Below are 26,156 nucleotides of genomic sequence, written 5' to 3'. Positions count from 1 at the left end.
AGTCCTAAGCCTTCAACCCCCTGCTCCCCCCACTCCAGTAGAATGGTCTTCTTTGTGTACCTTCAAAGAGTTTAATTACATGGATGCTTTCCATTTCTTATTATAGTTTATCTCTGAACTATTTTATACCATTCCTCATTCCCTCCTTGAAACTGTAATATCCCTGGACTCTGTCAGTATCATTCCCTTTGTTCTAGTTTGCTAGCTGCCGAAATGCAACACACCAGAGACGGATTGGCTTTTAATAAAAGGGGATTTATTTTGTTGGTTCTTCAGAGGAAAGGCAGCTAACTTTCCACTGAGGTTCTTTCTTACATGGAAGGCACAGGATGGTCTCTGCTGGTCTTCTCTCCAGGCCCCTGGGTTCCAACAACTTTCCCCGGGGTGACTTCTCCAAAGGCCTGGGCTGAGCTGCAAGTGCTGAGATGAGGAATGCCGAGCTGCTTAGCAGTGCTACGTTGCAATCTCTCATTTAAGCACCAGTCAATCAAGTCAAACATCACTCATTGCAGCAGACACGCCTCCTAGCCGACTGCAGATGTAATTGGCAACAGATGAGGTTCACGTACCGTTGGCTTGTGTCCGCAGCAACAAGACTAGGTATGCTCACCTGGCCAAGTTGACAACTGAATCTAACTAACACACCCTTCTCATCTTCATCCTATCTATTTGGCCAATCCTTCCCATTTTCACTCACATAATATCATTCATTTAATTCACCCTCCTCTTCCTCCTGCCTCTTAGATGAGAATCATCCATGAAATCTCGAATCTACACTTTGAACTTTCCACTCTCTTAAGGCGCCCACATCTTCAAGAATTCAAATGCCCCCATTATGTTGTGTCGGCCAAATACTGTGATCATAGTAAAGGCAAGGATCACACCAGCTTTGGCCTAGAGCACAGATAATATTTAATAAATGTTTGAATATCCTCTGCAGCCCAGGTCTCCCCACTGAGCCCCAGACAACAAATAGATGTATGTGTGCCATTTGTACACATATTATGCATCTACCTTTTGGACAACTCCACCTGAATGCCCTTCAGCCACCTCACATTTATCCTATACAAAAGTAGCTTGTTCTCTGCTGGCCCCAACCTCTTGCTTACCTTTGGTTCTCCAGCACAGTAAATGGCATTATGTAGCTCAGACCCCCTGGAGGCCGTTTTTACCGCTCCCTCTTCTTCACCCTCATGACTTTTCTCAAATCCAACTATCCATCATATTTATTCACTTGTTCTTATAAATCTTTCACACCTATCCTCTCTACTTCAACCACTGCCACAACTTTAATTAGGGCCAACATCTCTGTGTAGCTATAAAAGCCTCCTAACTGGTCTCACACTCTTGGTGCTCTCTTCAGCTCCCAAACATCCCAATGTATCCTCTACATAGCTGCCAGAATGGCTTTTCTGTAAACAATGCCAATTATATACAGTTATATAGTCTGTATTATAAGGTCCATGAACTCCTGTTTCTGGGTCCTTACAGGCACTGCAGCAAGCACATTTCATGAAAAGTTCACTCAAGGCAAATGCCACCATATCCTTGTAACAGGAGTCAGTCAACCTTCTAGTGGGAATCAGAGCCCTGAGCTAAGAAACCCCCTCTGAAGGGAGGGTATGGTCAACTGAACCCACTTACAGCCTTATCCTGTGTGTGTGCAAGGGCCGGATGTGCTGGTGCAGAATTTCTAGCCAGTACCCCTATCTTGAACAGTACTATTTTCCTAATTTAAAATTATTGCGAACATCTCTCATCTACTAATTGAGATAGCTGAGAGTTGAACATTTGCAGTAGCTACCTGATTAGAGTCTTTCAAATGCTAACTAACCTCCCCTGGACTACGTATTTCGGCAAGGAACTTTAAATATTAGCTGGCTGCCCCTGGAGGGAGATTAAAATGAACTAAACACATGCATATGTATCATACTGTCTATGCTGAAGGATTTAGAACAAATTACAGACAAGCTAATTTCCTACTTTGCGGGGCCCTATGCGCATGCCTAATCTGCCTTCCGTAATGAAGCGTGCTGCTACGTGCTCACATTCTGTGCAAGGAAGTCTCATCCTGGCCTCCATGCTCAGTGCGTGAACGTTCCGCAACAGAGGTTTTGTCGATGAAGAAATGAATGACTTACTAATCCATTAGTAACGAGCACAAAGATTCTCGCTGGGAACTCAGAGCTCATTTCACCTGTCCAGACATCAATCCTCCATGCTCTGTCAGTGGCTAATATTAAGCTAAACCAAATGCATTTGCCATTTTTAAAGTTCAAAAACGTGCTCCTATTGGCCATTTTTTATCGCTTGGTCTCATGCGATGCTTCCAAACCACCTTCAAATAAACAAGGAGAAACCAGTTGAAATCATTTGTAAGAAAATGTTCTATTCGAATGCTTAATGACAAGGTTCTAGGAGGAGAAGCAGATCCCGGGCTCTCAGTGTTGCCATGTCTCCAGCCTCATTAACATTCTTAATCATTCAATAGAGGGTTGCAGTTGCCCTGAAGTTGTCACAGATCAATTAAATCCTGGGAGCTTCGGAGGTGACATTCAGATTGTAGGAGGGTGAAAGGAAATCAATTCTTACTTCTCCACCTGCAGGTGTCCGCAGATTTCCTGGTGTGAATGGTGAACTCTCACTTCAAACACAAAGGCAAAGACGGCCTCTCCTTTCAGGGCCACTGGCTGATTGCTGAGGTGATGCAAGGAAAAATGGAACCACGGGAGCAGCGGATTGCCCTGCCATTACGGGCACTTGCCATTAAGGGCACTAACACAAAAAGACCTCTTTATTCCAGGAGTCAGAAAAAGAGAGGTTGGAATTCCTATTTCACCAATCCTTAAAGTAAAATTACTGTGAGAGTGTGGGCTTCAAACAGGGATAAGAGCACCAGCCTTCATTATCCAGCCAGCAAAAGTGAGGGGAAGAAATGCCTTTGAAGAAGAGCGTAACTTTGGAAGGGGGAAAGGAAGGAAAGATGAATCAAGGTGAGGCAAAGTGAATTCCACCATTTAATTAGCAATCACCTCTGACCTGACAGGCACAGCTCCTATAATTTCTGAACTGTTGAGTCAAAGCAAAAGAGCAGGTAATTAGATAGCAAGCACTAGCGCATCGAGAAGCTTCACATTTCCAGGGTCTGCACTGAGAATAAACTGGATATATGTACTCTGTTTTTAATATATTCTGCTTTCTAATTAGCAATCAAGACTGATTTGTCAGTCATCCCAACTATAATGCATAAAGCTCTGGAACAGAAGGGGGAAAAAGCAAGTTCAGAAAATCAATTACACTTGTATTTACATTCCCTCAAGGCGGAGGCGTTGCAAAGCCTGCTGAAACATTATCTCTCTCTTTACCAAGAAGCAGAAAGGAAGGCGTGAAATTGCAATTCAATATAAAGAATAAATCTCTGGTTGTTTTTGGGAAAGGTACAATAGCTGAATATTTATGAGATTGGTGATGGGAAATGCAGTTCATATGGTCAGCAATTGTGGAAATAGTCTATTATTTTTAAAAAGCATAGGAAAAAGTATATACTTAAGAAATATAGAATTTCCCTTTATAAACAGTGAATTAATCAGAAATATTTTTAATATTGAAAGCAATGAATAGGACAGTGCAACAGGGGCTCAGTGGCAGAATTCTCACCTGCCATGCCAGAAACTCAGGTTCAATTCCCAGAGCCTGACCATGCCAAAACAAAAGTAGTGACTACCTCTGGTAAGAGAGTTTGGGTAATAAAATCAAGGAGGAAAGTACAGAGATGCCTGTGGTACAGGTATTTAAAATTGAGATAGTGAGAAATGAGTGTTAGTTTTATTATTCTTTAAATTTTACTTATACTTGGTATTTTAATTGATACCTTTTATATATATTAACATTTAATCTACATTCAGAAAGGAAAGTATATAAAAAGACTACATTAGATGTTAATAAAGAAAATATTTTCACTTTTTATTTTTAAATAATTTTAGACGAAAAAAAAAGCAGCAACTATAGTTCAGAGTTTACATCTACTCTTTACACAAGCTTCCTCTAATGTTAGTAACTTGCTGTACTTACAGTTCAATTACGAAAATTAGGACATTAACATTGAACTATTGACACTATTAATTAAGCTACAGAAGTTACAGACCTTATTCAAACTTCGCTGGTTTCCCCCCTAATGCCTTTTTTCTGCTCCAAGATCTAATCAGGACCCTACATTGCCTCTTTGGTCTTCTATAGTTTGTGTCAGTTCCTTATATTTTCCTTGTCTTTAGTGTTCCTGATGGAGTAATACCCAGTTATTATTAGAATGTTTCTCAATTTGAGCTTGTCTCATTTTTTTCTCATGATTAGATCAATGTTATATATTCCAGTTTGAAACTGTTATGTACCATCCCTAGGCTGCTGAGCTAACCCACTCATCTTCCTGGGTGTCTGTCCTTTTAATTTACCACTTAGATTACTGCCTAGGAGACTAGAAAAGATCTGCTACTAAGAAATTCTAAGGAGAGTACTTCCTGGAAGCCAGTCCCAGGTGTTGCCTCAATCAAACTAGAGGGAAAAAAACATGCAACAAAGAAAGTGGGCTCCTTTTAAGACCATGGCTTAGTATGCTTTTCAGGCAATCAGAAGGGTCTAAGTATGAACATATTGTAGGACAGGGCCAGGAATGAGGCTTTTTCCATCCCTTACAGAGCAGATTTTTTTTAAGAAAGCAAACACACATATATCCACCTATTTTCTCCAGCAAATGGTTTCCTTCTATACTGGGAGACACCGTCAGGAGGGCTAATAACAAAATGCACTGGGACTTGCGGTGTGATAGCAGATGAAGTGAGAAAGAGCTGGAGAGAAAACGTGAGAAGCCAGTCATCAGAGCAACACCATGAGTAAACAGAAAATGAGAGGCCCTGTGCTTATTTTGAGACAAACAGGGGGCTTACCAGCTCTCATAGGCTCTGATTACTCTAATTAGGATAGTCAGAACTTTTGTTTACCCTGCAAACCTCACTTTTGAATTTTAGGAAGAGATACTCCCGTTGGAAAGTACTCAATTCCCTTGGGCCTGAACCAGAGGTGACTTTCTAGAATGTTAAAGAGAATACCTTGTTTGATATAAGCCCTTGGCCCAGAATTTTGTTTACAGAAGATGAAATGTCTCAGAAGACACTGAAGGCCAAACAAAGGGGTAAGGAGACTTTCTGGATACAGGGAAGAGGACCTCTGTCAAAGAGGTGAAAAGAGGAATAGATTTAGAAGGAGAAAGGGTCTGGGTTCCTAGAGGGAAGGAAAAGAGAGTTTGGGATAAGTCTCAGAGAGCTGAGGAGGGGAGGGAAGACAGAGACACAGAGACAGAGGGAGAAGACAGTGAAAGATAGAGGGAAAGGGAGACAGACACACAGACACAGATAGAGGGAGAAGGAGACAGAAAGACTCAATTCAGCTCCCACTGGACTCCTGTTCAACATGGGGAGAAGCCCTCAGTCAGATCCCAAAGAGTAGTGTCACCTTCTCTGAAGAGAGAGCCATTGGCTCAGAGTGAATGAAGTATATGTCCTGGGGGATCCAGATTTGAGCTTCTAGATTTCTAGGGGGAGCAGTGAAAAGGATTCCACCTTTTTGGGAGGACACAGAGTTGCATGAGGACATAAAAGAGGATAACAATGAGCCAAACAAGCAGGAAAAAGTGGAGTGAAAGCATGTGCCCAAGCCTGCTCACCAGTCTAGATGTTTGGAGAATAGAACTCACTCCTGGCTGGCTCACCAAAACAGTTTGCTGGATTTCAGCTTCTGGGTTCTTGGTCATGTCATGAGAAAGAACTCAAGAGTGCAGCCCAATGAGTAAGCAGATAGGAAAATTATTGAGAACACATTTAAGAGGACAATGTCCACATTAAGAGGACACCTCACAAAGAGATGAGGAAGGCAAGAGGCCACCTTCATTCCTTTTATATTTGTTAGTGGAATTCTTCTATAGGGAAGAGCAATCCCTTCTCCCCCTTTATTTATTTATTCAATTATTTGTACCACTCTGGGTTTGTTATTTATTTTAGTTGATTATTTAAAATCCAGTATTATTATTAATTATTTGACTGCTCAAATAATCCCACTTTGGCCATTGAGAGCTTCTTCAGGTTAGCTTAGGTGTCCCATTAAAATACCTTTATCCTTTTTTTTTTTTTGAGCACATCTTTATTTTCTAGAACCACAGGATATTCCAGAACCATTTTATATTTTTTATGCCCCAACTCTGGAATCATCTACTTTTCCAAGGAACTCTGGTTCCCTTTATTGATGAATAGTACATATAAACCAAGATCTTGCCACCAAGGAGCTCATGGCTACTGTAGTTTCATTACTCCCAGATTCTCTTAGTGAACACAACTAAGAAATATATGTATATATACTAACCCCACATATATACATCTATATTTATTTCTTCATCTATCTATCTAAATTTAAAAGTTCATATTGGAACCTCTGATTCCAACCCAATTTCAGGAGGCTTATTTTAGTCTTCCTCTTTTATTTATTTGCATCTCTTTTCTTGAACAGTGAAAAGCCCTGCTCTCATTATCTACAATATATTTACTTATTTGTCCAATATTAGCAACACATTAAGTAGTTGCACAATTACTAATTTATGTTTTTATGAGAAACAAATTTTCTAACTGGAAAACAGTATTTGTATATAGTTCATTTTGTCTTTGGCCTCACAGTATCCAGTCCAAATATTATTTTCCAAAGTTATTTAGGTTAGTTCTTGTCTCCTCCATTCTCTTCCATATGGTTAAACTATTTATTTGAAATACAGTTAGTTTCATTTGTTACTGATTATATTCCATTTTATGTTTCTCATACATCTTGGTTAATTTTCATCAATTATTTCAATTATTTATTGGATAAGAGTATTATGTGAAACAGCACTATGGTTCTAAAAATTAAAGCTATAAAAAATATATACTCAGGGATGCACAGGTGGTTCAGTGGTAGAATGCTCGCCTTCCATGCAGGAGACCCAGGTTCAATTCCCAGACCATATACAAAAAAAAATATATATATATATAGGCTGCAATATATACATATACACTCATAAAAATGTTCTTCCCGGGTGGGCCACAGTGGATCAGCAGACAAGAATGCTCACCTGCCATGCCAGAGGACCCAGGTTCAATTCCCGATGCCTGCCCATGTAAAACAAAAATGTTCCTCCCTCTTCATCCCTATTAACCTATTCCCATGTGTCCCTTCTTTTCCCACCCAATCTGTGTAAGTAACCAATTTCTTTAATTTCTCATTTATCTTTCCTGTATTTCTTTTGCACCAAAATGCAGATACATGTTTTTACATATTTTTATTTAATAGTGTGTCCTGGAAATCACTCCACATCAGTTTACTGTAATCTTCTTTATTCTTTATATTATAGCAGCATAGCACTCCATTGTGTAGATGCACCATAATTTATTCAATCATATAGGATTTGTCTTACATATAGGAATTTAGGTTGTTTGCAATATTTTGCAATCACAAACTTGGCAGCAATAATTAACCTTGGCATATGTAATTTTGTGCATTTTGGGAAGTATATATGCAGAATAGATTTCTAAAAGTGGGGTTTCTGGGTCAAAAGTTAAGTGCATATGTAGTTTTGTTGGGAATTATCTACTTACCCTCCTGAAGCATTGTACCAGCACCCATCCTCACCAGCAATGGTTCTGAAAGTGCCTGTATTCTCACAGCTTTGCTAACAGAATGTGTTGTTATACTCTTTAAATTTTTGTCATCTGATAGTGAGAAATTAAAGTATTGTTTCAATTTGCATTTCTATAATTATGAGTGTTTGAACATTTTTCATATGTTTAAGAGCTATTTATATATTTTTGTGAATTGTATGCTCATGTTTTTTACCCATTTTTTCAATATTATCCTTTGTTTCAATTTCTACAAATTCCTTATATATGTCTTTGTCTGTGATATATGTTACAAATGTTTTCTCTCACTTTGTCAGTGGTCCTTTCACTTTGGCCATGGTGTATGCTTTTTGTGTGTGAAACCAGCTTCTTTTTTTATTTTTATGTGGTCAAATTTGTCAATATTCACTTTTATTGACTCTTGATTTGGAGTTATAATTGTAAACCCTTTCCCTACACCAATGCTAAAAAGAAATTTATGCATGTTTTCTTCACACATTTGAATATTTTCATTTTTACATTTAGATCCTTTTGGAGTTTATTCTTATATGTGATGTAAGATATGAATCTAATTTTATCTTTCTTCCAAATGACTATGCAGTTGTCCCAGCACCATCAGTAAAAGGTCAAGTTTTACTCCAATGATTTGAGATGTGACTAAATAAAATAATTTTTAAATCTACAACAGTGAAGTGTTTATCAGAGAATCACCAACAAACAAGAAATTTCAAAGAATTATTTATTTCAGAAAGTAGATAGAAAAACATTGGCAGATGAAGCAGAGCAAAGGAAGCTATGCCCTAGAAAATATAGAGTATGGACATTTTACAATGATTTTAAATGTCAAGTCATCAAGAAGAAATAACAATCTTAAATGTGTATATACAAATAACAGAGTTTCAAAATATATGGAATAGAATTGTTAGAACTAAAGAGAGAAGTTACAAACCACAATCATAAATGGAGAGTTTGAATCTTCTATTCAATAATTGATAGAACAAACAAGTTTTAAAATAAATTAAAAAAATAAAAGAGCTGAACAAACCCATTAACTAACTTTCTATAAATCCGAGTTTCTATCAAGTATCTTTTGTCTTCATACTCATTAAAGTGGCTAAAATTTAAAAGAAATTCAATACTAAATGTGAAGCAACTGGAATTTTTATAAATGAAGGATGTAAAGTAGTACAAACACTTTGGAAACTGTTTGGAAGAATGTACTAGAGCATGTACCTAATCTATCACCTAACAGTTCTTCTCAGTATACACCCAAGGTAAATGAACACATATATCCACAAAACACTTGTACAAAAAGTTCATAGAAGATTTATTCATAATAGCCAAATATTAGAAATAATCCAAGTATCCATCATTTATAGAATGGATAAATTTTGACATATTTATAAAATGAAATACCATTCAGAGAGATATTTGTAACAATAAAGCCTCATATCATCAAAAGAGAAAGATTGAAAATCAGTGATCAAAGTTTCCACCTGAAGAATATTTTTCAAATAGCAAATTAAACCCAAATTAAAAAGTAGACAGGAAATAATAATAAAGCTCAAGAGTTATTAAATTGAAGAGCAATAAAAAAAGAAAGAAAATTCATGAAACCAAAACAGTTCTTCAAAAAGATCAATAAAATTTATATAATTCTAGCAACAAAGAAGAAAGATATGAATTACCAATCATGAATGAAAAAGAAACCCCTCACTATAGATACTAAAGACATTTAAAGGATAATAAGAGAGTATTAACAACTTTTGGCAAATAAATTTGAAATGGTCAAATTCCTAGAAAAACATAAATTACCAGAATTGGATCCTTAAGAAATAGAAGAATGATATAGTCCTACATTAATTTATTTTAATTTTATATAAATTTTTGCCCTATGTTTAACTTTTAAAATTAAATTCAATATTTAAAAACCTCCCCACAAAATAAATCAAGGACCAGATGGCTTCACTGATGAATTCTGTCTAACATTCAAGGAAGAACTATTATCACTCATACACAAACTCTTTCATAAAATTGAGTAGAAAGAAACAACTTCCAGTTCCTTTTAGGAAACCATTATTACCCTGATCCCAAACATGAGAAAATAAAAGCAAAAGCAAAATAAAAGCTACAGGGCAAATTACCATCATGAATTCACACACGAAAATCATAACAAAAAATTAGTTCACCATGTTGATAAAACAAAGGAGAAAAAACATAAAAATATTTCAATACATGCAGAAAAAGCATCTGACAACATTTAACAAATATTCATGATACAAATTCTCAGCACACTAGGAACTGAAGGAAACCTCCTCAGCTTAACTAAAGGCATCTATGAAAGACCCACTTTTAAAAATGGACAAAGATATAGACAGACACTTCACAAAAGAACATACCAATTGCCAATAAACTGCTAGTCACCAGGGAGAGGCACATTAAAATCACAATGATCTACCACTTTGAACCCAGTAATGGCTAAAATTTAAATAGCTGACAATATCAAGAGTTGACAATGTGAAGTCTCTGGAATTCGTATGCATTCCTAGTAGGAGCGCAAAATGCTAAAGATATTTTGGGAAAGTGTGGCAGTGTCTAATATTATTAAACACATTTATTGTAAGACAGCAATTCCACTTCTAGGTATGTATCCAAGACGAATGAAAGCATATGTCCACACAAACATTTTAAATGAATATGTTCAATTTAAATGAATTTAGCGCTTTTCATAATAGCCAAAAACTGGAAATATCCCAAATATACATCAACTAACAAATGGATAAAAAAGTTGTTTGTCCATTCCATATAACAGAATGCTACATAATAATAAAAAGGAACAGACTATTAGTACACTTAACAACATGGATGAATCTCAAAAACATTAGGCTATGTAAAAAAACAAACGATGACATACAGTATGATTCCCTACATATGAAACTCTAGAAAACGTGAAAGTATAGTCTTGGAAAGGAAATCAGTGTTTGCCTAAGGCCAGGGACTGAGTAAGGGGAGCAACTGAAAGGGGGCATGAGGAAACTTTAGAATGAGAGAAATTATCTATATCTTGATTGCTATGGTTTTTACATGACTATACAATTGCCAAAACTCATCAAAATGCATATTTAAATAGTGGGTTTTACTGAACGGAAATTTTACTTCAATAAAGCTTGTTGAGGGAATACAAAGAAATTAGGGGAATTCTCAATAAAACAAAAACTGAGAAAATGTGTTGCCAGCAAACCACAACTACAAAATGAAAAAGGAACTTTTTCAGGTTAAAGTAAAATGATACCAAAACCAAAACATGGATTTACTGAAAGAATAAAGAGCAAAAGAAATGTGTGGATATATATTAAGTATTGGTTTTCTATTTGTAATGTCTTCAAAATACAACCAATCATCCTCTTCCATTCCTTTCTTTTCCATCCTATAAAAAAAAAAACAGTGCTAATGCTGTTTGTAGGGGTTGGATAAGATCAAAATGTTGATATCTGCACTGAGGGAAGAAGGGAGTTTTATGGCCCCAAGCAGATCATCAGTACCAACCAGTTAAGCATGCATCACCTTACCTGTAAGCCTCTTGGCATCTGGTGATGGAATCCAGAAAGGGTGAGGAAAGCATCACATGAGAGAGTGGTCCAGCGGAGAGTCAGAACTGAATCAGGGTAAAAAGGGCATCCCTGTCGGGGGGTAACCACACTTAAGTTAGAGGCCTATGGGATTGGGGGTATTTTCACACAGGAAGGCTGCTCAGCACAGTATGCAGAGACCAAGCAGGGAGAGGTGTGTGTCCATGGGTGCAAGGCATAGCTGGCATGGGATGTCAAACTTAGGCAGAAGAAGGAGCATATACATGTGGCTGACAAAGGTGGCTTAGTGTGGGGTGTCAACACCCAAGTAGAATGAAGAGGATATCCATGGAGGGATGAAGGGGTAGCAGCAGCAATAGAAGAACAACTACCTTCAGGAGGATTGATCAAATAAGTAAAAATATTTAGGATAGTGGGAGCCAGGTTTCTCATTGTCAGAGAAGGAAGTTAAAAGTATGAAAAGAAACAAAACTAAAATGAACACTGTGACCCTGAACTGGAAAAGGAAGTATTGATGAAACACACACATATATACATACATATATGCACACACTTATACTCCCTACTTTGTCCACCGAGAGAGCCAGGGAACAACAAAACTCCAATAGCCATTACCATACTCCATGCCCAGACTTGGTTTCTCAATATAATTCTTCACTAAAAGGAACCAGAGCCAATGAGAGAAAATATTTGGAAACGATACATCCAATGGGGATTTAATATCTAGAATATATAAAGAAATCCTACCACTCAACAATTAAAAGACAAATAACCCAATTGAAAAATGGGTAAAACTTGAATAGATGCTTTTCATAGAGGAGGTATGAATGGCCAAAAAGCACATGAAAAGATGCTCAACATCATTAGCTGTTACAGAAATGCAAACCAAAACCACAATGAGATATCATTTCATACCTACTAGAATGGCCACTTTCAAAACAGAAAATGGCATGTATTGAAGAGGATGTAGAGAAAGAGGAATACTCATTTACTACTGTTGGGAATGTAGAATGGTGCAGGCACTGTAGAAGATAGTTTGGTAGATCCTCAGGAAGCTAAGCATAGAACTGCCATATGATCCAACATTCCCACTACTAAGTATATACACAGAAGAACTGAAAGCAGGGGCTTGGACAGATACTTGCACACTGATGTTCACAGCAGCATTGTTCACAATTGCCAAAAAATGGAAGAAACTCAGGTGTCTATCAACTGACAAATGGATAAATAAAATGTGGTATACACATACAATGGAAGATTATTCAGTTGTAAGAAGGAAGGAAGTCTTGATGCATGACACAACATGGATGAATCTTGAGGACATTATGTTGAGTAAAATAAGCCAGGCACAAAAGGACAAATATTGGATGGTTTCATTATTATGAACTAATTAAAATGAGTTAACTCTTAAGTTAAAATCTAGAGCATAGGTTACCAGGAGATTGAATGAGGAGAGAGAAAAGGGAGCTGGTGCTTTAATTTGCCCAGAATTTTTAATAAGGTCAATTTAAATATTTGGAAAATGGATGAAGTTGATGGTAGCACAGTACTGTGAGTGCAATTAACAGTGCTGAATTATGGGTGTGATTATCATGAAAATGGGAAGTTTAGTCATAAACTTAAAAGTATGTCATTAGAAGGAAAGCTAGAGGGCAAAACATGGGACTGCATAACCTAGTGAACCCTGCTGTGGATGATGACTGTGGTTAATTGTACAAATACAAGAACGTTCTTACATGGACTAGAACAAATGTATATCACTATTATGAGGTGTTAATCATAGGGTGATATATAGGGGAACACAACTAAGGCACACCATGGACTATAGTTAACTGTAATATTGTAGTACTCTTTCATAAATTGTAACAAAGGTACTACAATTGATAAATGTCAATAAAGGGAGGGAATGAGGAGCATGGGATTTTTCTTTTTGTGAGCATTGAGAATGTTCTAAAATTGATTGTGATGATGAATGCACAACTCTGTGATTACACACTCTAGATGGATTGTATGGTATGTGAATAAACTATTTTAAAAAACAAAAAGAACCAGAGCACTTTGGTAAAGAGGCTGGTTCCAGGGTTGGGACAATACAAGCACAAGATGAATATGGGATCCCTTGATGTCTCAGAAAATGAGAAAGTGCTCAGTTGTTGATGCAGACATGTCAAAAAGACAAAGAATCCACCTTGAAGTGATCATATCTAGGACAATTTAGCATCATAATGAATAATGGTAGTATCTCATTGATAGTAACCTACTGAAGAGTGGTTAGGAAGATAGACACACACACAAAAATAGATAGCTAGAAAGTTTGATGAATAAAGAAATATCCATTTACTTTCAAGGTATTTTTCCATAAAATGTTTATTAGTTAAGCCTTTAATCAAATTAACAAAGGGGATATCATTAGTAATAGGATAAACCAATATTGGGTGCTATTAAATAGGATATAATAAGAATACCGTAGCATCATTTGCATGATATTCCTGTCAAAAGTGCATTATTAGGGGGTGTGAGGGTAGTTCAGTGGTCGAATTCTCTCCTACCATGCGGGAGACCTGGGTTTGATTCCTGGTCCGTGCATTTCCCAAACAAACAAACAAAGAAACCAACAAAAACAAACAAACAAATGAAAATTCAGCAAATGGTTTTGCAATAACGGGATACTCACATGGAAAAAGAATGAAATGTGACTCCACCATATAGCATACCAAAAAAAAGTGCATTATCTAATTCTCATAGTGCAAATCCAATTTGAAAGACATTCTGCAAAATAACTGGCCTCTAATCTTCAGAAGTGTCGAGATCATGAAAGTCAAGTAAAGAGTGAAGAACTATTCCAATCAGAAAGTGACTAAAGAGATATACAACTAATGCCACATATGCTTCTGAGCTGGATTTTTTGCTTTATATATATATATATACAGGGCATCACTGACATTTGGTAAAACTTGAATGGGGTCTAAAATGTAGATGGTGGCAGTGAATCAATGTTAATTTCCAGATTTTAGGACAAATATTGTGATAATGTAAAAGATAATCCCAGTATGTATTATCTATAAATTATTTAATGGGTTGGCAATTTATTCTCAACTAGTTTAGGAAAAATAAAGCTCTTTGTATCACACTTAACAAACCTCTACAAATTTGAGATGGTTTCAAAATAATAATAATAAATAACTACATATAGTGAAGTTTATAACATATGTAGGTATAGAATATATGTCAATAATAGCAAAAAGGATGGAGGGTTGAATTAAATTGTTATAAGGCTCTCACATTATATGTAAAGTATTATATTATAAATTCAAGGTAGACTGTGATAACTTAAGGATGCATATTGTAATCCGTAGGGCAATCTCTGAAAAGCTAAAAAGAGGTATAGTTAAAAGACATTAAAAATGATAAAGTGGAATACCAAAAAATATTTAACCCATATGTGAATTCAGCCTATGTAATAAAGAACACTACAAAAATATTAATTCAGATCTGTGATTTCCAGTGATTAACAGATAGAAATATTTGAGTTGGTTTTATGGTAGCAGGAATAGAAAGATGAAATTTTATATAAAGGTATGTTTTATATACCTTGGAGGACATTGAACCACCTCTAGCTTTGATAGATTGTTTTTTCTTCTAAAACCCAGTGACTCGAAGTCATGGAGATAAGTTAGAGCCCCCTAGACCTTTGGAAATCTTTATGAATGTTTATAGATAGGTGAGAGATTGTAAGAATGAAAGTTGAGAATAAGCTGAGGTTGGGAGTAAATAAGAGGTTAGCTCTTGCCAAGAGCTAGAGTATATTAGCTGAATTATAAGAATTTGTCAATGGGAAAAATAAGCTAACAGTTTAGATGTGTTGTTTTTTTTAATAAAGCAAAGTGGAATGGTATTTTCTATATGGATAAAAGTAACTTTTCAAATGGAACAGGTACAGGTAAGTGCAATTAGTTCAATAAGCACTTATTGAGGGACCCTTATGCATCTATTGTATTAATTATACAGCAAATATCCTATGGGTCATTCTATATGTTGTTAGCTGGATATCAAAAATTGAATATTGGGAGAGAACTAGATTGACTATATGTGTGGATGTAATTGTTTTCAGTTTTGTCCAGTTGGAAATTCTAACACATTTTGGACAAGTAATAAAATAAAAATCCACTAAACTTTTAAGGGAGTAAGTTACTCTAAAGGAGTGGTTTGAATTAGTAGAAATAGTAAACTTGTGAGAGCATTAGGCTACCATGCATGACTCTGTAGCAGTGACCTACTAAATAGTATCAGGTGTTCTCCATTTCTTTTGCTCCGTTGGCTCCTGAGACCCCAAGAATCCTAGGCTCTCACTTTCAAATTTACCCAGATCATTATTCATTTTACTTTTATTGCAACAAATTGCTCAGGTTTAGTCCAGAGTATCAGTCTTTTCGTCTTAAGATTTCTGGTGCCTGAAACAAAACGGTAGGAACATATGTAAGAAGCACAAAAGATATTTAAATAGAGAAGATTCTTACATGTGATAATCTGCCCTGTGGTAGATTGCATTATGTATTCTAGAAAAACATGCCCTTAATGTTAATCCATTCCTATGAGTATGGGGCTATTGTAAATAAGACCTCTGAAGATATCACTTTTAGTTGAAGTGTTGCCAACTAAGTCAGCATGGGTCTTAATCTGGTTACTGGCAGCCTAATAAGAAGGCCACAGAAAGACAGCCACCAGGGTAGGGCCAGCAGCCAGAAGTTATCAGACCCTGGAGGAAACAGGACATGAAATCACCATGTGCTTTGCCATGTGACAGAAAAGCCAAGGATCCAAGGATCGGGGCAGCTAGCAACAGAACACCACAGTCTCTAGTAAGAAAGACTTGCCTTGTTGACATCTTGATTTTGGACTTCGCCTAGCCTCAACACACTGAGCCAATAAATCCCCATTGTTTAAGCCAAACCATTGTATAGTATTTATTTTAGCAGCTAGAAAACTAAGACAGCCCTTTAAAATTCACAGATCTCAATTAAAAGTGTCATGTAAAGATAGCACGCATCCTCCACATTTTTGTCTTTAAAAGAAAAAAATATGTAATTTTTCTAGATTTGTTATCATTATTACTATTATTATTATTAGAGTAAGACAGAAAAGTTATTGAAAACACAAGTAAGAGGCTATGCAGGCACACTCACAAAGACAGAGATGAGGTAAGCGAGAGGCAATAGCAAATGTGGGGGTAATTTGCTGTCATAGATTAGCTTTACATATCCACCCCACACACACCCCTCACCCCAGGCAGGTTATCTGTCCAGGATATGGGCCTTCCTGACCTTGATTGGCTACCCTTGCTTAAGGGCTCCTTCATGGGTTTTTCTCTCCCCTCTCTCCCTATTCTAGCCTGCCTCAAATTCCCCCTCAGAAAGTTCTCATCTCCTAATCTTAAGAGGTGCTGAGAAAGGAGGGTCTGTCATCTGTTGCTGCTTCTGGCTTATCAGGGGGTGTAGGCCCTGCCTGGTGTGTAAAACTTTCTGGCCATCTCATTCAGGTTAAGAGGACAGGGATCCAGAGGGGTGGTTGGGATGGCTGAAAATCTTTACATCAGCATTTTTTGGTGTGGAAGGCTGTTAGTTTGGAAGAAATAAACTTGGTAAGAAGCTTAAAAATGCAGGGGCTGATTAATAGCAAGAGAAGGGTAGAAGTGAGTGGGCTTAGGAGATGCACTGGCCAAGTAAGACTGGAAAAGGGAAGGAAAATGACCATTTCTCGGGTCTAAGAGTGAATCTTACCTGGGCAGCTCATTCCTGCTTAACTGGGGAATAAGAGGGCACACATGCTCACTTAAGAGGTGCAAAAATAATGCTTAGAAGGGGCTCAACTGATTAGGATGTGGCTTGTTTGACCAGTTATTCCCTTGAGAGATGTTAGTATTATTTCTGATGGCCAGGGCAATGGATTATTACTACTTTTTGCTGGTAAGAGCATGGCATTTAAGAGACTGAGTATCTCTTGGTGGTGTTTAATTGGGAGAAAATTTTTCTTTTTCTATACTGCAGCATGAGCATGCAGGACTAGGAAGGAAAGGCCTTTTCCTTTTCCTACTTCAACAAAAAATAAAAGGATGATAAGGTCAACAAGGATATTATTCTGATATGATATAAAATTTTTCTTTTTACAAAAATAAATGGAAAAAGAACAAAATGAAAAATTAAATAAATAAATCTTAAAATTAACAAAAATAAGACAACAAAAAAGATTTAAAAGACAAAAACAAAAAACGTAAAGAAAAAAATTCATATCTTCTAGACAGATTACTCAGATAGTTAAGAAAAAAATTTTGTAGCTGTTAAAAGCATTGACTAGAATAGACAATTCATTTTTATAAATTCTCTATAACTTCTTGTAGACAGCAGTGGTTACAAACAAAACTCACTTTCTTAAATTCTCCACAACTTTCCACAGCCATTAAGGATTTGTAGTCAGTAATAAAATTTACTTTCTCAAACCTTCTGCAATTTTTTGTATCCATTCAGAACTCAAAGACAATAATGACTACAAAATTCACTTTCTCAAACCTTTCTGTGGTTTTCCATATCCATTCAGTTAGCCATGATTACAACAAACAAAATTCACTTTTCTATTAGGAACATGTTAGTTGAGAAAGTTAATATTTTACAAAACCGTACACTGAGGTTGTAGCGGGTCAGTAAGTTCTGCTGCTAAGATATTTTCAAAGATAGAGGGATTATTTTGAAACACACAGGGCAGCACTGTCTAAGTGCATGAGCTGGGTGGGGATCTTATTTTTAAGTCCCTGCCATTCAACAGCAAATAGGTTTGGAGAATTAGATTGAAGACGGATGCAAAAAAATGCATTTTTAAAGATGTAAGTCTGAAAATTGAATGCAGACAGGGCTGTTCATGGAAAAGCTCTGGGATGCTTTTGCCCCATAGAGACAGGTTTGCTTGCTTAAGTATCTTCTTTGGGATGTCAAGAGGCCTTGAATCTGGTAGGGGCCTCAGGGCACACAAAGGGGTAAATACATGAAATTGTCATGTACCCCAGAAAAGCCATATTCTTTAATTCTTATTCAATATTGTGTGGGATCTTTTTATTGTTTCTATGAAGATGTAACCCCTTCATTCAAGGTGGGGTTGCTTACTGGAGTCCTTTAAGAGGGAACCATTTTGGGAAAAGCTTTAGTGCCAACAGAGCCCACATAGCCTTTGGAGATGCAGAAGGAAAATGACCTGGGGAAGTCCTTTGAAGGAGAAACCAGTAGAAAAAGTTAATAGATGTCACTATGTGCCTTCCCAGCTGAAAGAGAAACCCCAAATGTCATCAGCCCTTTCTTTGGAGTTAAAGTATCTTTCTTTGGGTGCCTTAGTTTGGACATTTCTCTGACCTTAGAAGTGTAAACTTGCAACTTAATAAATTTCCTTTTTAAAAGCCATTCTGTTTCTGGTATATTGCATTCCAGCAGCTTTAGCAAACTAAAACACACTAGCTGGGTGTACTAGCCTAAAGGTGGCTCCCAAGGAGTGAAAAAGATCTCCTTAGAAGGGGATGGGGCATTCAGGAACAATGATAAATTGATGGGACTTAATAGGAGAAGGGTAGTGAAGATTTTAGTTTTGACTCTACCATCAATTCCCATAACTAGACAAGCCTGAATGAAAGTATGCTCAGAGTTGCAGCTGAGGACAGAGTGGCTCCAATGTTAATTCAGAAATTCATCATCTTACATGTCCCATTGAGTGTCACCTTGGGCTTCTCTAAGTTGGTCAGATGTGCAGTCAGCAGAGCCATACATGGCCTCAGGCACCCTCATTCTTCTTCACTTGCCATGGGGAGGGCTAGAAGTACTGTCCTACCATACCCTTCAGGAGAAAGTACAGTCCCTGGGCTCAAAGCCCATGTTGGTGGCACCTGGGGCAAGGCCAAAGTGGGTTCCAAGGTTGAGGGTTGTTTTGAGGTTTCTGACACCCTCTTTGCCAGTGGCCTCTGACTCACAGTTGAAGCCAGGCCCATGAGGCCTGGAGCCATAATTTGGGTGACCTTGCAGGGACAGGGCACTGTAACAGTGATTGCAATAAACTAAGCCTGTTCTTTAGTCTTTGGCTTACCTCTCTTTGCCTTCTGCTCTTTCTCAGCCTTGCCTCAATTGTTAAAGACAGAAAAGGCAGTTTTTAATAAATCATTGGTGGGAGTTTGCAGGACCATGAACAGCTTTTGCAGCTTTCTCTGAATGTTGGGGACAGATGGTTGATGATGTGGGTGCCCAGAAAAATCAGGCTTTCCCAAGAATTTGGGCTTATATTATTATACATTTTTAGGGCTTCTACTAACCTCTCCTGGAACAGGGTCAGGTTTTTCTTTTACTCCTGAGTGTTTTCCCTTAGTTTATTACAGTTAACCAGCTTAGTGGTACATTTTTTTCATGGCTTTTAGCAAACAAATATCTTCTCTTCTAATGGAAATTGAGACATGGGCATAAACACAAGTGACAAGTCTTTTTTAGATCCTTGGCTTTATTGAGAACTATAAATACCTGGGTATAGGCAATTTCTGACTACTTTTCCTCTCCTTTAAAGACTGGAGGATGGTCTTGTAATGGAGAGCCCTATTGAAAGACTATTCTTCTCCATCTTTTTTAGTTTACATTGACTACTGGCATTTTCCCGTTTCTCTGGAAAAGGAAGAGGAGGAGATGTTTTGTCCTCCAGGTTTCTTTGTTTCTGGGGCCTAAAAAAAAGAGAATAATTTAGAAAAGAAGTTTTATATTTGGCTGCAATATGTTTCAAAAAAGACCAAATGAGGATTTGAGGGGGGATGTTATTTAAAAGAGGTTTATTTAAAGTATTTGCCTCCTCTGAAGAAGTCATGAGCAAGAAGTTTTTGACAATTTTCCTGGGCATAATGTAATTTGCAAGAGACCTTTATGGATTTGTCCTGATATAGGGCCATAAAAACTGTATGTAAGGAATTTCTTACTACTTTCCTTCCTCCATAAGAGGTTTGGTTGTGGGTCAATGTTGTGGTCAACGTTGGCCATCCTCCAGGTGATAGTGCAGCCAGGGTGTATTGCAATAGACTGGGGGCACCACCCGTTTCTAAGGAAGAGAAGAAAAAGACAGATTTCCCTACCAGGGCCCAGTCTCCCAGTTCGCTGGCCTGCTGTTCAGAGCGCTGGTCCCTTAGGCATCCTCGGAGTCCTTGAAGACTCAAGACTCAAGAGATGGATGGCCCAGTACTACCCCAAAGCTGCTGAACCAACCTTCTCCTCTTCCTGGGAGTCTGTGCTTTTAACTTACTGCTTAAGAGAATAGAAAGTATTTGCCACAAATAAAGAAACTCTAGGGAGGGACTCTCCCTGGGTGTTGCCTCCTATATAGCTTGCCAAAATATGTTGCTGAATTTTAGCTTCTAGGGTCTTGGCTATGCTGCAAGAAAGAATTCAAGGGCCCAGCAAAGAGTAGAGTAAGCAGGCAGAAAATTTATTGAGAAATCATGTAAGAGGACATGCAGGCACTCTCACAAAGACAGGTGAAGGAAGCGAGAGGCTGCTATTATTTTTAAATGACTATTTATTTATTCCTAGAAAATTTTTTTTAATCCTGAGTTACAAAAAAGGAGTCAGCAAAGGAATGCAGAAAGTATTATTAACTAGATGATGATAACAAACTCTATCTAAATTTGTGAGGTGCAGCTAAAACTGCCTTAAAGAGAAATATATAGCTTTATATCAAGAGTTAAACTTTTTCTGTAAAGACTAGATAGTAAATATTTAAGGCTTTGGGGGCAATACAGCCTCTGTCACAACCATCAAACTCTGTCTTAGTAGCAAAAAAGTAGTCATAGATGATATATAAACAAACACAAAACCAAGTGGTCAGCCAGATCTGGTCTTCAGGCTGTGGATTGTCAATGTCTACAATTAAATGCTTATATTAGGAAAAGAAAAAGAAATACTTAAGATCAATTATCTAAGTGCTTTGGTTTGCTAAAGCTGCTGGAATGCAATATGCCAGAAATGGATTGGCTTTTATAAAGAGGATTTATTAAGTTAGAAATTACAATTCTAAGACCATGAAAATGTCCAAATTAAGGCATCAACAAGAGGATACCTTCACTCAAGAAAGGTTGATCCCATCCTGGGTTTTTCTAATACATGGGAAGGCACATAGCAACATCTGCTGGCCTTTGCTCCCAGGTTTCATTGCTTTCAGCTATTTGTTCCAACGACCTCCTCTCTGAGCTTCTGTCTGTCTCCAAACATCTCCAAATGTCTGTGTTGAGGCATAGAGCTCTTTTTAAAACTCCAATAAACTAATAAGGACCCACTTTGAATGGGTGGGGTCACATTTCCTTGGAAATAAGCTAATTAAAAAGTCCCAGGCACAGCTGGGTGAGTTGCATCTCCATGGAAACAACCTAATACAAAGGTCCCACCCAATCAATAAGGTCTTCTCCCACAAAATTGAATTAGGATTAGAACATGGCTTTTCTGGGGGTACATATCAGTTTCAAACCAACACACTAAGCTTTAAGCTTCAACCTTAAAGAGCTATAAGTTCTTATAGCAAATTAAACCCAAAATAAGTACAAAAAAGGAAATGAACAAAATTTAATGAGACAGGAAAAATATTCAGCAAATCGGCAACATCCAAAGTTGTTATTTTGGAAAAGATTAATAAATAGGATAAAACTTAGCAAAACTTGATCAGAACAAGAAGAAATAAAACATAATTTGGCAATATCATGACTGAAAGAAAGCATATCACTATATATCACACATTAAAGGGACAGTGAGGGGATACTATACTAATTTAAGCCGATAAATCTGACTAATTAACTAACTGAACAAATGCCTTGAAAAACACAGTCCACCAAAACTGGCAATAAAAATTCCAAATAGCCCTTTATCTGTTAATGAAATTAAATTAGTAATGTAAAACTTTCTTTCAAGGGCTCAGATGGTTTCACTGAAAAGTCAAGCATTTAAGGAAGAAATATTATCAATTTTACACAAATTTTTCCAGTAAATATGGAAGAAGGAATTATTTTCCAAGTTGTTTTATTAAGCTAGCATAACCATGACATCAAAACCTGGCACAAATATTACAAGAAGAGAAAGTTATAGTCATATCCCTCATGGACAGAGTTACAAACATCCTTAACAAAATATTAGCTAATTTAATCCAGCAGTATATAAAAGGATATTATATCATGACCAAGTGGAATATATTTCAGTAATACAAACTTGGTTTAACATTTAGAATCGGTGTAATTCATCACGTTAACAGAATATAGGAGAAAATCATATGATCATTTCAGTAGCTGCAGAAAAAGAATTTGACAAAATTTAGCACCTATTTGTGGTTTAAATCTCTCAGCAAATTAGGAACTGGAAAAATCTTCCTCAGTCTACATTTTTTTGTAGATGTCAGATAAAGGGCATCTACAAAAAAAGTTATGATCAATTAATATTTTTCAGAAAATACTTAAGTAGGGAAAGGAGGGTTTTTTTGACAAATAATTTTGGAACCACTGGATAGCCATGTAATTGAAAAAAAAAAAAAAGAAAGAAAGAAAGAACTAGATCCAATCACCCACCATACATAAAAATCAATCTGAAATAGATAAAAGGCCTAATTGAAAATGCTAAAACTATAAAACTTCTAAAACTACTTCTGCAAACTACAGCCCGCAAGCCAAATCCAGCCCACTGCCTTCTTTAGTAAGTAAGGTTTTGGTGGAACACAGCCATGCCCATTTGTTTACACACTGCCCACGGCTGCTTTCAAGCTACAATAGCAGTGTTGAGTGGTTGCTGCAGAGACCATCTGGCTCTGTACAGGAAAAGTTTGTGGCCACTTTATCTAAACTAAAGCATTTAGAGTTTATCTTCATAACCTTAGGGGAGGCCAGTATTTCTTAAGACAAGATACAAAGGCCAATAACCATAAAAGAAAAAAATGATAAATTGACTTTAACATTTAAAACTTCTGTTCACCAAAGATACCATTAAAATAAAAAGGCAAACCACAGAGTTAAACACATATTTGTAATATACATCCAAGTAATTGTATTTAGAATATATAAAGAACTCCTACAACCCAATAATTAAAAAGCAATAAACCAATTTAAAATGGGCAAAAGATTTGAAGAGACACTTGTAAAAAACAGACAGATGGGATGGCCAATAACCATATGGAAAGCCGTTTGATGTCATTAGTCATCAAGGAAATGCATTTTACAACCACAGCGAGGTACTACTCTACACCCACTAGAATGGCAAAATTAAAAAGACGGCCAACACCAAATATTGGCAATGATGGGACACTCATATATAGGTAGTGGGAGTGTAAAATGATAAAATCATGTTAGAAACTGGAAATTTCTAATAAGATTAAACATACACCTACCCAGGAATTCCATACCAAGTTACTTATCCAAGGACAATGTAAACCTATGTCCACAGAGACTCATACAAAAATGTTCCTAACAGTCCATGAAGAGAATAGAAAAATAAATGGTGGCAAATCAATGTGTTACTAGTCATCAATAAAAGGGAATTAATTACTGATACTCCCAACAACATGAATAAATCACACAGACATAATTTTGAACAAAAGAATTATATTAATCAGATTTCTCTAGAGAAACAGAACCAACAGGAGATATCTGTAACTATGTGATTTATAATAGTGTCTCACACAAGCATAGTGACAGAACAGTCCAAATTCTGTAGGATGGGCCACGAGCTGGCAGCTCCAATGAAGGACCTCAATGAACTACTAGGAGAAGGTGATGGCTTAAGTGGAAAGAGAGAGTCTTTCCTCTGAATTGTCCTTAAAAGCCTTCGGGTGATTAGATTAAGTGTCACTCATTGCAGAAGACACTCCCCTTAGCTGACTGCAGATATAATCAGCTGTGGATGCAACCAGCATGTTCATGATTTAAGTCCATGAAATGTCCTCACAGCAACATATTGGCCAGTGCTTGCTTGACCAGACAACTAGGCGCTATCACCTGGTCAAGCTGACACTTGAACCTGACCATCACAAGAATCCAGAGGTAAAAGAATACATATTGTAAGATTCCATTTATATTAAGTTCCAGAATTAAAAAAAACTAATGTATGGTGATAGGTACTCAAACAGTGGATATCTTGGGGGCTATCGAGAGATGATTAGAAAAAAGCAAGCACAAGGGAACTTTCTGAAGTGCTGAAGAAGTTCTGTATTTTGAATGAAAATTGCCAATCCTCACTGATCTGAATTCATAAGATCTGTGCGTTTTACTGCAGATAATAACCTCAGTATTTTAAAAAAGTAAATTAAAGAAGAAATGTCAAAATAATTCTCATGAATACGCATGAAAAACACTTTCTTTTTAAGAAATAAAGTACAACTGCATCAACTGCAGTGTCTCTCTTGACTGTTTTTTTAATCTAACAAAAATGCCAAGGCTCTCGTTTAATGTACGAGTTGGGTTGGAAAATCATTTTTTTATTTGTTCTTCTGGAATTGTTTCCTATTTCAACCTTCAGAGCCAGAGGCATAACATGGAGCTTCCTGCCAACATCTACAGTAACATCGTGGCATCCTAAAATGCTTTAGGTCCTTGGAAAGCAGCTGGGTATACTGTTCATTCAATTTTTCCAGCTGTGAATTTGTATCTTTTGCTTTGGCTTTTTAAAATTTTACTAATTCATTTCCATTCTCCAGAAAAGCTTTAGATAATGAAAACATCAATTTTTTTTCAAGGGAGTAGTTCTGGGACAGTACTTTTTATTCTAAAAGACCATGAAAAGCCAAACAAAGCTGCTCTTAGCTAAATTATATATGCAATCCACCTCCAAGTTCTAGTCTTGAACACTTCTCTGCTTCCCATTCTATAAAAACATCAAAGTTGAATCATTTAATTTCATAAACATTTGATGTTAATTACAAGCTGATTGATGAATTCATCTATAAGTAGGATCAGTTTGACATTTAGGAAAAGTTCCAGAATCCAACTTTAGGACGTGCATGAGGTGGGTACAGTAAATGACTACGATCCATACCATGAGATTTGTCTGTACCCTGAGCTACTGGGATCAGTGTGTCCAGCCAAAGTCTTCATTTCATGTTTATTAAATGTCTTTCCTCCAGGGAGGTCTCTTCGTTTCACTATCTCATTAATCATCCAAGTATTCCCTTGGAGAGAAGCAAGTGAGGAAATGGGTTATTTTAGATCTTTTGTCCCCAGGAGGGAATACTGAGGCTCAGAGATGACAACAAATTTAGTAATTTAAAAATATGAAATAAAGAAATGTTTTCCTAAGAAATGTGTAACAATTTAGATTTAACTTTCTAATCCCTAAAATATAATCTAAACCCTAAAATGAGGGGTAAACTCTGCCCAATGAACTGTTACCATTAATTCATAAGGGGAAAAGAACTTTAGAGCACTGCACAATACTGCTAGCCTGAATTTTCATTGTAAAATACTGTCTTAGTTTCCCGGCTGCTAAAACAGATACCATACAATGGGTATTTATTGGCTCATGTCTAGGCAAAATCCAAAACCGAGGCTTCAGGAAGGCGATGCTTTCTACCTAAAGACGTTGGCTTTCCAGGACTGGTGGCCTGTGATCCTGAGTCTTTGGCTTTTCCATCACATAGTGATGACTTCTCCTTCCCCTTCCAGATTCCACTGACTTCCAGCTGCTGGCTGCTCCCCGTGACTTCTCTCTATGCTCTTTCTTATAAGGGCTCCAGTATAGGATTAAAACCCATCCTGATCAGGGGAGTCACACCTTACCCAACATAACCTCATCAAAAGGTCCTATTTACAGCGGATTCAACCCGCAGGAATGGATTAATGTTAAGAACATTTCTT

This window comes from Tamandua tetradactyla, chromosome 5, assembly GCF_023851605.1.
Source record: "Tamandua tetradactyla isolate mTamTet1 chromosome 5, mTamTet1.pri, whole genome shotgun sequence".
In the NCBI taxonomy this organism is placed as follows: domain Eukaryota; kingdom Metazoa; phylum Chordata; class Mammalia; order Pilosa; family Myrmecophagidae; genus Tamandua; species Tamandua tetradactyla.
This window is presented reverse-complemented; position numbering follows the sequence as displayed.